Raw genomic sequence first — 16,108 nt, forward strand, 5'->3', positions numbered from 1 at the left:
GCAATGTCAATAAGTTTCCTGCTCTTTCAGTGCTGCGGGAGTTGTATTTTCATGTCATTAATGAAAGAACAAGGGAGACTTCACCAGCCAAACCACAATGAAACAATAAGTATGGCTGTCTAACTGAAACACTTAATTAAAAGGAATGTCAGGGTCAATTGGTGCAATAGTCTAGCAATAACTTCAAAACCTCTATTCCATACAAGTCTTTTCAGCATTGTATCCGTAGTGCTGGGACAGTAGTAGCTTCTGCACACTAAATCATCTGTATATCATTTGGTCAGTTTTGGACACCAGAGAATCCGTATAGTGTTTGCCTTCAAGAAATTGGTCTCTGAAAAATGAGAGGTGGCTGGTCAAAGAACAGCTTAATCATGCTTCTTTGCTTTCATCCTAACTGGGGAAATGAGGAAAAATGCTTGACTAAATTCTTTAGTGGACTATACTCTTTTCCATATTAGCCAGGCACCACTGGACACTGAAGGTTTTCCTGCAATGCAGAGCTTTCTCAATATATCAGAGGATGAGGGATGAACCAAGGTGGCAGTTCCATGACAAGGTACGCTACATGTTTCACAGGTCTGTTTTCCTGCTGTCCCACAGAATATAGAGGATACTTGAGTGCATATCAGCTAATAGGGGCTGGAGGGGAAATGCCTTGTGGAATAAATTTCTTGTTCACTAAGAGATAATAAATCCTCCTGCATCGATGTACATACCCAAAAAATCTTGAAGATCACCGAGGTCTTTTTCTTACAAGCTGGGAGTTAAAAAGAGACTATCTACTATGTCTGTCTTTAACTATTTGGGAGGTGCTGACACATGTTGGTTTGTAATGAGGGTGATTTGTGTACCTTAAATAGACTAAATAGCTCACATTAAGGATGGAATTCTTGTTAGTAAGATGTTAGTTTCAGACAAGTATGACAAGGGATAACTTAAGATATTTTTGTACCTACATGCAAATCACATTTTGGAGGATTATTTACTGGTCTTCTTATGAGAAAGGAAATAAATGCATGCAGACTTTAAAATCATAGAGTAAAATCAAAGCTAAAAAAAAAGGGACTGGATATACAAAAGTAATACGCATAGAGCACAACCTGGGGGGAAGGAGAACCCACTACTATAGAGTTCAGCTGCTTCATAACCAACTTCATTAATGTTCAAGGTAGAAAGGAGAAAGAAGGTCAATGGCTATTGCTATGAAATCCATTTCCCTTTAACTTTATCCATAACTTTTTGAAGAATGATGCTGCACATTCTTAGCTGTTATTACAACACATATCCTCCTATCCTGCCAGGTCCTATTTCTATGCATCTTAAAATGCTATCACTGAGAACTTATCATTCAGTCCAGCTCAAAACAAGGTCCACAAATAAGAAGAATATAGGACTAAAACTACAGAGGTGCAAACGATAGGCTGCAGTTTTAAGAGGCTTAAAAATTTGACAGAATCTGTAAATGAAATCCTGCTTCATCCGTGAGCCGGAATTTTAGGAAATGTTGTTGCAGCTACCTCCATCTTTTTTTTTTTTTTTTTGAATGAGTGGAGGTGCAAGGAAAGGATAGAGAGCTCCCAGCTCAATTAGAAGCTGGTGTAAGCTGTAACTGCTGAAACTCTCTGAACAGAAACCTTAGATCCTGGAAGAGAGCCCAAATGGATTCACTGGGTCTTGAACAGCAGAAAGAAACAGTGTTATTTGACAATGAACTGCAATTAACCAAACCAGAATCAATCTGAACTGCATATTCTAGTAACTCCCCTGTCCTAGAATCTGTGCACAGTACATAAAAATTAGACTCATATTGGAGAGCTCAGATAGACCTGTCAGGTTACAGATTACTGGTGAGAATTTTATCTGTTAAGATGCCAAGTGCTGACTCACCTCTGATTTGCCGCTATTCCTGTAGGAATCTGACTCATTAATCAATATATACCATACGTGGATGATACTGAAGACAGATATTTCTCTACAGATGTGTATGCCTTAAAATAGTGATGCTGCATATTTAAAACTGATGTTCAATTTCACAATCCAAAACAGCTGAAAATAGAATCCAAAATAACACAAGTTTCAGACAATATGTTTTGCAAATCAGATGTTAGCAGCTTATGAGAAACTAAATGATGAGCCAGGTTTTTGAAATAGTCTCCTGGGGCCAATTTTACCTCTATTTTGTGGAAGTTTTGTAGTTTTTTTTTTTTTAAGATGAAAGGATAAGAGCTTTAAAACTATCACATCATGTAAATGTCAGTAGTCTCCTAAACTGCCTTGTTTATTTTTCTGTTCATATCAGAAAGTGAGTCTGATGATGCTTTGATTGAAGTCAATGGAATTGTTCCCATTCAATTATATCCTAAACCTGCAGTGGGATTTGCTAGTGAATGTAACGCCAGAGCTGGTGCAAGTAACAGGCGTAAGGGTTTTTATGATACGCTGTCAATAATGAACATTTTCCTTTAGTTTTTCTGGAAGGCCTTATTTCAAAATCAGGAGAATATTGCAATATCAAATACATATTTTGGAAGGACCAATTCTACAGCTAAACTTTCAAAAATTGATTCAGACTACCTTCTGTGGCATTAGGTGATACCTGAAGTGCATAAAGCTGGCAGAATCCGAGCTGATACAAGCAAGAGGCACCAGCAATAGAAGAAACGGGTAAAGTTCATTTGAAAGGCAAAAAAGTGCAAAGCAATGACTTCAGAAAATCCCCCCTACCATCTTCTGTATTTAGTGTTAAATAAAAATCCCCTGTAGCTGATCAACTCTAATTCATGTCTGAAAACAATTCTGTACATCCTAGAGCATGACAATGATAATGAGATGAATTCTGCAGCTTTAATCCGCCGTGAGTTCCAAGGAGACGAATCTCAGGACCCTCCCACCCGTCAGGCCAGGAGGATCACGTTCACTGTCATCTAAAACTGCTCCAGAAACGAGTGTGGAGATGCAGAGGGGAAGGAACTGCATTCATAACTGTTTTTCACTGCTGTTAATGATATTGTCTAGTTAAGAATCATCTCCATACATTTTCCCCTACAGTTACAGATAGCTCTTCAGTTTATTAATTCAGAAGAACTGCAATGTACTGTACACCATCTATGCTCTTTCTAATACAATTATACAACTCCCTCTTTATAGTCATGATTTTATCATCTAATTCTCATGTACTAGCACAGTGTGATGTTTGCATTTCCATCAGTACAGGGAATGCTGTTCCTTCTTCTTGCACAGTGTCCTCTGAGTGAAATCCTAGCTTTGCTTAACTGAGTGGAAGATTTACCACATCTAGACCAGCACATCATACTTTGTCTTGAGTATTTTAAAATCATGAATATCTTTCAGTCATTCTAGATTTTACAACAGAAAAAAGTAACCAAATCTAGATTTATTTCTCTCCTCTTGCACAGGAGTACTTATGTGAATCCAAAAAAATGAAAAAACAAACAAAAACCAGTCATCATGATCTGTATACATCTGGTATGTCTGCTTGCATCTTAAAAATCAGAGCTATCTTTCAATTCTCAGCTCCTATATAGCTCTGCTGGTGTTCGAGTTCTAGGGAGAAGTACAACAGTTTTGGTCATGCATACAAAACACGCAGAAAAAGACCTCTGCTCTTGCAGTCTAAGCCTTTCCATTTTCCCTAGAGCTTAGAAACTAGGCAGCAGAGTCTTCTGGTAGCTATGAGCAGGAACTGCTGGCTACTAAAATGCAGACTGACATGCCAGACATGCCCATGGCTTAGGCACCTACCTCAGTGGGAGTGAGGTGCCTAAACGCCCTCCAGCTCTCAGACACTGCAGTAATGGTTGCCTTTATCCATTCAGAGATTGAAAGCTTAGGTTATGTAAATCTATTCCTAAGGCTGCTGACACACTGCAGTTCTTTTTTTTTCTCAGTTATTCCTGTGCTTGATCTCAGAGGCCGCCTTATAAAAGGCTTTGGGGGAGATGAGGGTATACCATCCTTTGGACAAACAGATTTCACAAGATGAGAAACATGTTAAATATATGCTTTTACCTAAAACCAGTTGGGTCCAGGAATACAAAACCCACAAACCACATGGCATGAAATAGAAGATAGTACAAGATACTGGGGAAGAAAAGATGCACAGGGTGAGATCAAAACAGCAAAATGGATAACAATGAAGAAAGCTAAATCTGCATGGTCTTGTCTTATTTCTCAGCACAGCCTATCTGAAAGATTGAAGGAAATAGAGGGGGTCTGCCGTCTCTTGGATGGAAGCTAACAAACTTTCTGCTCAAAACGGTGTTCCTTTTACATAAAAACTGAGGATCTCCGTTTAATATCCATTGGTGGTGGTGAGGGAAGTGGTGCCTGAAATACCGTAATTAGGCTCTCACAATGTGTCTACGTTAGCATTCTAATTTGGATCAGGCATTCGCTTTCCAAGCAAATCTAACATCCCTATTTGCTGCTCTTTGCTTCACACTGTGGAGTGGTCTCAGAGTGCAGAAACTGAATCCCTTTCAGATGAAAGTAACCTGAAATATGCGCTCCAGGAGCATACCTAGCCTACTGCAGCTGCGAAAAGGCATTCAGTCCCCCGGACCAGATTAGTGTTAGTTGACAGTTTAAAAGAATCCTTAAATACTTACGTTATATAGTGTAGACAACCTTAGCACCCACTCTTTCACTCTACATATCTGCTCTTACGGGTCTGCACTACTTGCTAATGTAAACTTAGCCTCAGCTACCACATTTCTGTAAATGTTAGCAAATGCTGATAATGCGAAAGAGGCTACTAAAGTGGTTCTGGCTTTAGCCAACAAAGGGAGACAAAGAAGAGAGTGAGGGGCAGTGGCAAGGGAGTCCTACCAGTGTAGTTAGCAGAGAGATTAGAAGAACGATGCTCTAAAGTTCTCAGACAGCTGGGGGAGAAAGAGTGGAAAGCTAGTGGCTCTTTCCCACTTCCAAAGGACAAGGTCTGAAGGGATCCAAAAAGTGTGAGAGTAATTATTAATTTACAAGGGTAAATATGGATGCTGCCTATAATGCTGCCTATTTTATTTCTTTGCATGTGCTCTTGTTAATGCAAGATCATAGGGCTGAATATCTAATCAAATGCTTATGCTTAAAGATTCGTTCTTCTTTCCTGTATCTCATTTGTATATTATCAAGCAAAGCTTGCCTTCTGAGATGAAAGGATGACACGAGGTCCATTATTGACTGTGAAAGAGAGATGAAACAACTATTCATCATCCCTGTCTGCTTCATGACCTTCGCCTAGTCAGTAGTTTTGAATACCGCAAAATGGCTTTGCTGTCTGAGAACTACAGATAAGTAAGATAGCAGATAGCAGATAGCAAGAAGGAAGTAAACAACAACTAGTATTTCTTGTGCCAAAAGAAAATGAGATGCATAGATCAGTGAAGTTAATAATGAGTAGCTTGGGTTTTAAATAGAGGTGAAAAAAAAAAAGAACGGATAGAGATTGACACTCAAGTTTTCCAAAATGTTTGTGGAAATGACCAATAGTACCTTCAGTCAAGATATGCAGATGAGTTTTCAGCTTACATGGAGACTCCTTTGACCCCAGTCTGCACTATGAGGCTGTGATGTGAACTTACGTGTTACACACTGTGACACACTCTGCAGACTCCAGGTGGTCTTTCAGTGCAGGAAGACTCAAAGAATGTGTTGAATTAATGCAGAGTTTAGCACTGTGCAAGTTAGCATTTGCAAATGGCCAGGTTTCAAATCAGAAGAGAGGCATCACTTGAAATATTTCTATTGTTGTGGTCTTTTGGGATTTTCTGTTTGTTTCTTAGAAGGCGGAATTTTTTCTAATATGCTAAGCATGAGTGATCAGTCCAATAAATCTATTTTACAACTGTATTAGTTTAGTTGTAAATTTGTATCTTACAAAGCTGTTTTAAGCTATTCAGTTCTATTTTAAAAACATTTAGCCTTTGGCTTTTTTCTGGTCTTTTAGAAAATTAAACAGAAATTCTTCAGCATAATAAAACATGCAAAATAAAACAAAAAATTCTTTAACCATGTCTGATAGCAAGTGACTGCCCTCTGTTTTACTTCATAACGTAACATCAAGGACTACAGAAAATACCTTGACTGGAGGGAGATTTGGAAGTGGAGTTTTTCTGCCACATTATGGTGTCTTCTGATTCATATTTTCTAGCAGTTACTTGGCTCACTACACTAGCAGAATATACATTAAAGCATGTGTTGACACAAATGCTCTCATTGTTGTAAGCTGTACAGAAGTAACTTTCAGAATTACTTAATTAGAACCATTTACATAACTAAAGAGAAAAACTAAAACGGAGGAGATTTTGTTCGAGTGAGATTGAATGAAAGTTACGCAAGCGCTAAAGGAAAGATAAATTATTACATACAAAATTCGACACCATATCCTCAGTATAGACACTTCCAGTGTAAAAGCTCAGGGAAAAGATGTTTCTACAATAAACAATGAAACTTTTTTGCCAAACACACTTTTAAACCTATTCACAGGCTGTTGATCTTTGGTATTTTACTTAACTTCAGTGTCTTAATCTCATTTACAAAATCATATGGACATTTCAAATACATTTGAAAAGCACTGCATCTTACTTCTGTCATCTCTTAAAGCAGCAGGAACCGAAATTCCCCATTAAAAAATTCTCAGTGTGAACTTATCTTCAGGTTTAAAAGAAGAATAGAAATCATTAGGACATTTAAAAGTTAAGTGCCTGCACACACTAAGATAGAAAGTTATGAGTTTTGCTGGAGAGGGAATTTTAGAAATTACGCTTAGTTTTGAAGCCAGTGGAGGTGCAGTATTTGCAAATTATGCGTCTGCAGAGATCCTCGATGAATGGAAATTCTATTTATGTCGTTTTAGAGTCTTTGATGCAATATTGTTTTAGTATTTTAGTTATAAAAACCCTATTTCATGAAACATATTTGGATATACTGACACCTGTGTATTCACCATTGATTTTCCAGTACTTCACACTGTAACAACTAGTTAATTGCATGTCATTTATAAGGTCAGAATGGCATCTTTGTATATCCATTTTGCAGTAGTGTAAGTGACTCCTTATAGTGCAGGGCATCAGAGCACCATAGAAAACTGAGATAAAAAAAAATCTGAAACATGTTCAGTGAATGTTAGATGTAAATATGTACTGTGCTCCAAATATTGAGCTGTCTTCAGAGATGTACAAGTGCTATAGATAACCAATGGTAATTGTAGGATTCCGGTTTTTTTCAATTAATCTTCTTTCTCCTGTGGATGGACATGAACTTCAAACAACACAGACTAGATCAGTGTGGTCGAGGTATGATGTGTACTGCTACTTCTGTTGTTTATAGCCATATTTCCTTCTAATTGTTCATCTTCATTTCCACTATAAAAATAACTTCTCATTGGTCCTGAGTACAAAGAAACAATTAATTATACAAGATTATGATGAGGCATCAATTTTTAACAAGACTCACAATGAATTAAATGATTGTTTGCTATATAAATATGTTTCAGGAGGCTGAGGAAGGGGTTGTCCATCAGGAAGATCTATATCATTTATTCATATGACCTTTAAATTAAACCCTCACGAATTCAGAACTCTCTCCACAAACCAAATGAAGTAAGTAATAAAATTTAACTGTGTCTCATACAACAGCTATGGTTGTCATATAAATCTACTTTGCGCTCTGCTATCATGGCAATATTTCCTGATTTGTTTAAAGCTATTTGTATGCAAAGAGGACTTCCCCTTCTCCCCAGCCCACCACATTCATAATTGATCATCCACTCATTCTGCTTACATATTTCCTGCAATATTTATTCTCTAACTGTATCCAGTTATTTCCATCTCTGTATTTCTATCTCTACTTGAATGATGAAAATTTTCCATTCTTCTTGTAACTTATATGAATATAGGTATTTAAAGATTAAGCAGTTCTTTAAAACAAAGAGTTTGTAGTCTTATATCATATGAAACAGTTTCTGGAGCCCAGAGATTACACAGCAGGGAATCAGTGCAATTATAGCAACACTTCGAAAGAAGCAAAAACAAGTACAGCATTAAAAATTATATAGAATTGTCCACTAAATTAAAGTGATGATTGTGTAACATACTTGGCATAGGGATTAAAACATGAATTTGCAAACAAATTTAAAACTGAAAAACTTGTTGCATCAAAAGAGGTTTTGATATTACCATTTGACACTGATAATTTTACTAAGTCTTCATTTAATTTCTTTTCTTTGCCCACTTACAGTGAAGAGAAAGTAGGTAAAAGCAACTCCATTCTGTAGGTGAAATGAGAAATGTTGCTCTTCCTGTTCCTGTCAGAGGAAGTGGGTAACATTTTCTTCTTGGGTAATGGATGAAGCCTTTTTAGCTTCAGTAGTGTTTTGGAATTTACCTGTAAGTAATTTGAGCCATTTAATCATGCATGCTCCCATAAAGTGAATGAAACTGCTGTCAAACCACAAGACATTTTTTCACCAATGAAAAGAAATGTCCTTTGAGACTATCTTTGTGTCAAGGCTAACTAAATCATTCCGGGAATGTTATTTTTTGTTTAAATATAGCAAAACCTATCAATTATCTTCAAGCACTGCAATTTTATGGGGGCTAAATTTAAGGAGGCTAAATTAAAGTCTCTTAAATCCACGTGGAAACTTTGTGACTATTTCTCTGATAGCATCTCCCAGTAAAACAAGTCCCAATACTCAGAACAGCATAGAGTAGCTTTGACTGAGACCAAGATGGCTGCAAGGTTTACAAATTGCAAACCGGCAGCTACTTAATTGTTTTGTAAAGTGCTTGAGGTTAGCTAGAGCATCTCAAAGTTACCAAAAAACTGGAAGTTAATTTTGTTCTCAAGAGGTACAGCTAAAATTATAGAAACCTTGCCACGGTGAGCTAATTACAGGTGAGATCAGTGCTGACATTAGTGTTGTAGTCAGAGCTCCGAACATTTTCGGATGTCAAGAATGTCCGTAGGAATCAAATCACAAATCCATCCTCCTTTCTCTTTGAGGAAACACACTGGCATGCCGTCTGTTCTTTTATGCTGCAATAATGACTAGCCATCAAGTCATAAATATTCTGCCCAGGGATGGAATATGTACCACTGTGAAACCTCAGAGGCAAGGCTCAGTTAGTGTAATGATCCATGCTCAGCAAAGTCAATAGAGATATGACAGTTTTCACTAGTTGAAGACCTACCCCCTAGAAGTTACTCCTACGTACAAGTAAGAAATTAAACACAGTCTTCTTCAATATTTAAGAGCTTGGTTTATGCCCTTCAAAGTGGGGAGACAAATTGCCTTGCCTTTTTACTGCAATAAGTTTTCTTAGTCAAATACACATTATAGCATAGAACAACGCGCAGTATCGCTTCTCAGATATAATTCATTCAGCTAAAACAACATATGCAGCTCCCTTACTCTTTCCAAATTTTCAGGTTAAGCAAACAGTAACAAAATTTTATATCCAACTATCTGCTTTGCTCCAGGCAAATTTTGAGTAGCTCCGATGAAAATCTGGCAAATACAATTTGTCCTTGGCCATTTTTACAGCCAAAACACACTCAGTAGCATTACAACTGCTCCTACTGCCGATGCCACTTGTCACCAAGTAATTTTTCTAAGGGAGGCAAGGACTAAAAATCAAGGTTTCAACCACTGTTACATCAATATAAACCCAGTTAATTACAGCAAGTCAATTGAATTACTCAGATTTGGAAATGTGTATCTGAGATCAGAATCTGGCACTATGCCTTTTCTTGCTCTCTGGGGAATCAATCTCTCGCTCAAGAATTTGGAAAGTGTGCTATCAGCGTATATGTTCAGCCTACAGCTTTCTTGAACAAATTAATAGCATAGAGCAGTTTGCTGTATGATTCTGCCAAATAACTGATTTTAGTAATGTTACCCTATGTTGGTTATTAACTACTGCAGTAGAAAAAGAAATGAAATGGGAAGAATAGCAACGTAATGCAGCTTTTGTCAACCTTCTGACTTTAATGTTTTCAGCAACTAAATCTGAAATAATGCATCTGGATGGAGAGACAAAGAATCATTTATCTCTTCACTAAGCAACAGCTTGACTCTTTTGCTGATGAATTTGGTTTAAAACATCTGTTTTTATAGAATAGATGTTAATTTCTCAATTAATTGTAAAGTTCGAATGACAAAATTTTCCTTTTAGGAGAAAATGCTTTCTAACATACCATTATCATAATGAATCACTTCCATCTGTCTATTTGCACTGCATTTTCAACTATCACTGCAAATGATGCAAAGTTTAGGCGCTCTACTAAAAGTAAAATGATAACCACATTCATGACATCTTACATACAGTAACTGTATTAGGAGGGAAACATTTTAAAATGCAGTGACATTCTAATGAAAAGTTAAAATCTATGCTGACTCACAGCACACCCAGTGATACTGCTCGTAAAGCAAGAATGGAATTTACATCTGAGTGGCTTAAGTGGCCTGAAATTTTCTTTCTTAATCAAAAGGTCATGAAAAATGTATGACTCTCAAAAATATGCAATTTAAATGACTATTGAATGATTTATAACAAAACTGTAACAGACTTCAATTCAACTGATTACTCAAACTTTATCATATTTTGCTATTTTGTAGAAATAAATGGGTGTAAAAAAGGTTTCACTCGTTAAATTCCAAGTAAGATTTGCAAAACATTTAGTATGAATCTTGCATGGGGCACATACGGATTACATAAGAGACCCTTTACTAACTTATTCAGTGGGACCCCATCAAAATGATTCAGCCTACCAAAATACTTTTGATTTGCAGAAGTTTCCTGGCTTATACAAACAAGAGTAGTATCATGGGCTAGTACATCAGTGCTGTGCTGAAAATAAATGAAAGATGCCGATGAAAAGTACTCTTCATATATTTTCCTGGTCTTTAGACATTTAATAAGTTATCATAGGCTTCCTTTTGAGTGTCTGATTGTTTCCTTTTATGTTGTCATAGTACTCCAGACATAGTGGTACTAGGTGAAATACAGCGTGATTGACAGAAAACACAGGGGACATGTGAGTAGTTTTTAGGGTTATTTATGTGCGAGTTTTTGAGTGGCAGTCTTGCCTCACCATCATGAGAAATGTTCGTGATAAAACTGTATCTCTTTAATTGCCACTGACTTTTGTGCCTTACGTCTAGCCAGCAGAGTTGACTGGGCTAGCAGTTAATTGTGAGCACAAAATTAGGGTTCAAACTCTTTAATTTCAGAGTGGGAAGTGTTTTATCAAATAGAGTGAACCTGAATGTACTTGCCTGGAGTGCAAACCATGAAGCAATGTGTCTGTGATATATAACCTTAACCCTAGAAGTATGCTTAGGGGAAAGTAGGCCTTATTCCAACACCTGAGTCATGAGCTAGAGGAGAAAAAGGGGAGAAAAAGTTGTGCAGCCTTCCTCTTGCATGTTAACCCCTTTGAAGCCCCAGTCACATTGGAGTTCCTGGCTTTTTCCTCTCTTCTAACTGAAAGCCTAAGCCTAAGTCTAAGCTGGTGTGGACTGACTCTCAGAATCGAGACCTTTCCCCCATGTTCCAGGGAACAAGTGGGTGTGGGTGAACTTTTTCTATATCCCACTGCTTCTTTGTCCTCGCTTTTTGAGCCACTAGGCACTGGAGCACTAGGCTTTGTCTCTCTCTGAAGGCTAACCCTAAACCCAAGAGCAAGTGTATGCTGAGCCTTAGTACGTGTTCCCAGCCATATACCAGGAAACAAGTGGTCAGGGGAGATCACTTTTTGTAGTCCATGTTTTCCTTGGGCAGCCCCTTTAAATTCCTACTCCAGCTGGGACTCCAGTCTTTGTCTCTCTCCTAATCCTAACAGTAGGCATTGGTTTAGCATAATCCCAAGACGCCCAGCTATGTCCCAGAGGGACAAGTGTTCAGAAGACCAAAAATTGCGGCATCCTCCCCCCTTCTTTGGCAGCCACTTTCCAGCCCCACTCTACCTGGAGCTCTGCCTAGGTGTTGTCTCTCCTCTAACCATAATCCTAACCCTAGCAGCAGGCACCGGCTGAGGCCTATCCTGAGACCATAAACCACAGCCCAGAGGAGAAGGTTGTTAGGGGATAACACTTGTGGAGCCCCCCTCTACCTTAGGCAGTTCCTTTTCACCCTTGTAAGCTACAGCTGTAGGCATTGTCCCTCGCCTGACCCTAACTGCAAGCCTAGGTGTTGGCTGAGCCTTATCCTGAGAGGCCCTGCCATGTCCCAGAGGAATGAGTGTTCAGGGGTGATCTCTTTGTGTAGTCTCCCCCTTCATGTGTCCTCCCCTTTGCAGCTCCATGGCACCTGGCTGTCCTCACCTGGAGCTGAGTGCTTTGTGTCTCTCCTACCCCTAACTCTGACCTAGGTATGGGCTGAGCTTTAGCCCTAGACCACCAGGCATGGCTCCAAGGTAAGAATTTTCTGGAGAGAATTCTTCTTCCACCCTACCAGGGGAAGCAGGCCATGCTACAAAAATGGGTTACTGAAAAAAACTTGCAAAATCTGTTGATAAGGGCAAGCTGCCCTTCCCTTTTTTGTGACAGGTGGATTACAATTGCAAGCTAACTCCTCTGGCCTGTTCCTAAAAGGAAAAATCCTTAGGTAAAGGAAAGAAACATAATAAAAATAAAATGTCTAAGCATATTCCCAAATTAGAGTTGCTTTATATCAGAATTTCTTCTTTACATGAAATTTGATTGTCATAAATATTCTTTTTGCTTCTTGAGGCTCAAATGAACCAACATTGATGCTTATTATGCTATTATATCATTATTGGGGTAATAAATACATTGTTTCTAAGCAAGTGTTGTTTCTAATCAAGTAGTTCAAGTTAGAAATATGCACTTTTGAATCATAAGCAATAAGCAATTGACTGGTGCTCAAAATCAGTAACTCAGTAAATTTTTATAGAGAGTATAATCAGGCAATTGGCTTAAGTGATGAAGTAAATATTCAAACAACTTCTTACTGGAAAATAGTATCATTTTCTAGTAGATGAATGTAATTGTCCATCCCTGAAGAAAACTTCAATGAATGGAAATACAGAAATTGCCAAGCCTTCTATGTAGGACATACTGCACTTGGGTACTTCACTATAGTTATGACTACGATAGCATTTTCTTTGCCTGGGCATACCTGTCAATCAACTGTGCATATCATGTCTATTAAGACTAGAACCTTTGCAGGAGTTGTAATTTACAGGTAATTTTTTTGAATCACTGCAGCAGGAGAGAACACTACGCCCAAATCTATTTCAGTAGAAAAGCTTTTACTGACCCTCTTGGGTGCAGGGCATGGCCAAACGCTAGCGTTGCAAAGGAATTAATTAACCTGGGCCAAAGCATGATAGAAGTGTCTAAAATGCCTCCATATGTGCTTACATGTATGCAAATACAACGGAGGATAATGCAGACAAGAAGTGAGATTTAGTGGTGATGACACTACTGTTAATGCACCATCAGTTTCAAAATAAATCTTTTTTGCTCCAATGTTCCTGCAGAGCAATCTAAGAGTTCACATTTATAATCACACTATTGTTAAATGCCAACTTATAACCCTATGAAAGAAGCCACTTAATCAATACTCCATAAATAAATGTCCTTTAATACAAATGCTCAGTAAACAAAAATTGGGTTATGTTTGAACTACAGGTTTTCAAACAGACTGAAGTGCTGCAATAAAACTAGATGTTCTTGTTGATGGGTTTGCAGTTATTTACTTATGCTCCAGCTCATATCAGTGACTAAAGGCTGATTCATGTTCCCCCAGAATATGGATTTTAACGCAAATAATTCTCCAGCTAAACTTACATAATCGTAGAGTTTTGAACAGTGTCAGATAGCATACTGAAAGAAAAGATTTTGCATGACATAATTCAAATGTGTTTTTTTTTTTCACTTTATACTGGAAGCTCCAATACCGACACATCAGAATATATACAAACTCTAAAACCCAAACTGTAGGTATGAATTATTTGAGCAAAATTTGTATGGCATCCTCAAGTGCTCTGACATCCAGCTAAAACACTCATGTACAGCAATAGTTTTAAGAATGTTAAGATCATTTGCAAAGGCTGCTCAGTAAATTCATTCCTATATATATAAACATAAACAATAGAAGTCCTCAGAATGACCAGAAGTCACAAACAGTATCATCCAAATAGAACTTATGTGCAATTACTAACAACTAAAACGATTTTTTGACAAACCGTTAAATTTCTATCTGTGTGTATATACATATACACACATACATAAACTCACAGTCTGCTTGTTAATCACAGAAGGATAGGAAACACCTTGCTTAAGGGTCATGCAAAAGCGTGCATGTGCTAAAGGTAGTGCCTATGACAAGGTATCAAAGAAGATGTATTGGTCACACTGGCACGCCTGGCTGATGCCGATAGTATGCGGATGATCTGTGTATTGATTGTAGGTGATAAATGACATGAGGAAAACCATACAATCAGAGGCTACATGTATGTTTTGGAATAGCTGCTTGTGCTGATAATGAGTCCATGCATGGTGCTAGAGGGAATAAATTCCTGGTGATGGGTAATAGTGAGTTGATGGTAAGCTGCGTGTATCTGCATATTAAAGTGGTGGGTGGTGATGATATATATAATTGTGAGGGTGGGCAGACAGTGATAATGAAATGCATGAATGGTAGGAGGTGACAGCTATGCATGGTAAAATGAGTGGGTAGTGAAGATGCATGTGTGATGCTGAGTACAGTGATGTTGTGAAGGGCATACAGCAGCATATGTATTGTAGTGATAATTATGTGGGGTGGACCTGCTGTTTCTGGCAAAAGTAGGTGGTTCTTATAGATGACAGTTTATGTGAAAAGGCAGATTGATCTCCATGCAAGTGTGGTGGCAAGTGTTCATACAGCTACAATAGACTGGATAAGCAATTACTGAGTATTTATTTTGTATGCATGTATGTGTTGTGGCACTATTAAGAGTATTTGGTGATGAGGGAGCATTAATTCAGTGAGTAAGTATGAGGGAGTGAGTATTAGTGAATAAATGTGTCTGGTTATTACAGGATAGGCAGGTGGTGGTGGTGGTTGGAAACTGATGAAGTAAGTATGTGTAAGTGTGTAAGGACAGAGTTTATGGGTCGAGTGACAGCATGTGTAGAAAGATAAGAGACAAATTGTCTGGTAGGTGAGGTGTATGTGAAGGTGGTAAAGTATGTTTCCAGGGTGTAGAGATACTGTATTGGGAATATCTGCTGGTGCTCATATATATTTGGAACTGGTAGTATGGATGAGGTGCATGAGGAAGCAGGGTCTGTCTAGAGATAACAGCATGAATAACTATTGGTTTATATGATCATGTTTGTCTAGGATCAGGGTGTGTGTACAAAATAGCATGGTCAGTGTATAGAAGCAGCTTGTGAGTGTACAGGTGTAGCAAGGGATAAGCAAGTCATTTATACGGTGATGGTTATGTGTATGTAGAAGCACTATGTGAATGGAGATGGTAGCAATAGTTTGTGTTCCTTTACAGCAGTGGTGCTCTGTGTGCAGGAACAGGCTACTCATATGAGAGGTACATATAATATTGAGGGATGTCTGCCTGTAATAGTGGAGATCTAGGCATGAGATGGTTGAGACTGAATGGTACTGACCAGAAGCAATACGTGAGGGGGTGGAAGAACAGCCAGTTGGTGTCTGCATGGTAGTAGCATAGCTAGGGTGGCATTGGCACCCTCCTGTATGAGTGTAAGTAGTGCTGGTGGGCACTAGTGTGCAAGCTGGTGTAAGCACTGCTGCATATGCAATGGACAGAGCTGGTGTGTGCACTGGAATGAGGATGGGGCTGGGTGGGCATATCTCAAGACAGGCCATATGGAAAGGGACAGGACTGTAAAGCATTGGACACTGCTAGTATGTGGCATCTGGTAGTGGGGTGGCACATGGCGAGGTGGGGAGCACAGAGCTGTGTGACAGCAGGCTGTGCAGGCCCTGCTGGTGTGGGGCAGTGCTGCGCATGTACGGTGAAGGTCGCATGGCACACAGAGTCAGTTTTATGCCTGGTGGCAGCACTGCAGGGATGGACAATGTGCCTGGTG

This window comes from Struthio camelus, chromosome 5 (genome assembly GCF_040807025.1).
Source record: "Struthio camelus isolate bStrCam1 chromosome 5, bStrCam1.hap1, whole genome shotgun sequence".
Classification (NCBI taxonomy): domain Eukaryota; kingdom Metazoa; phylum Chordata; class Aves; order Struthioniformes; family Struthionidae; genus Struthio; species Struthio camelus.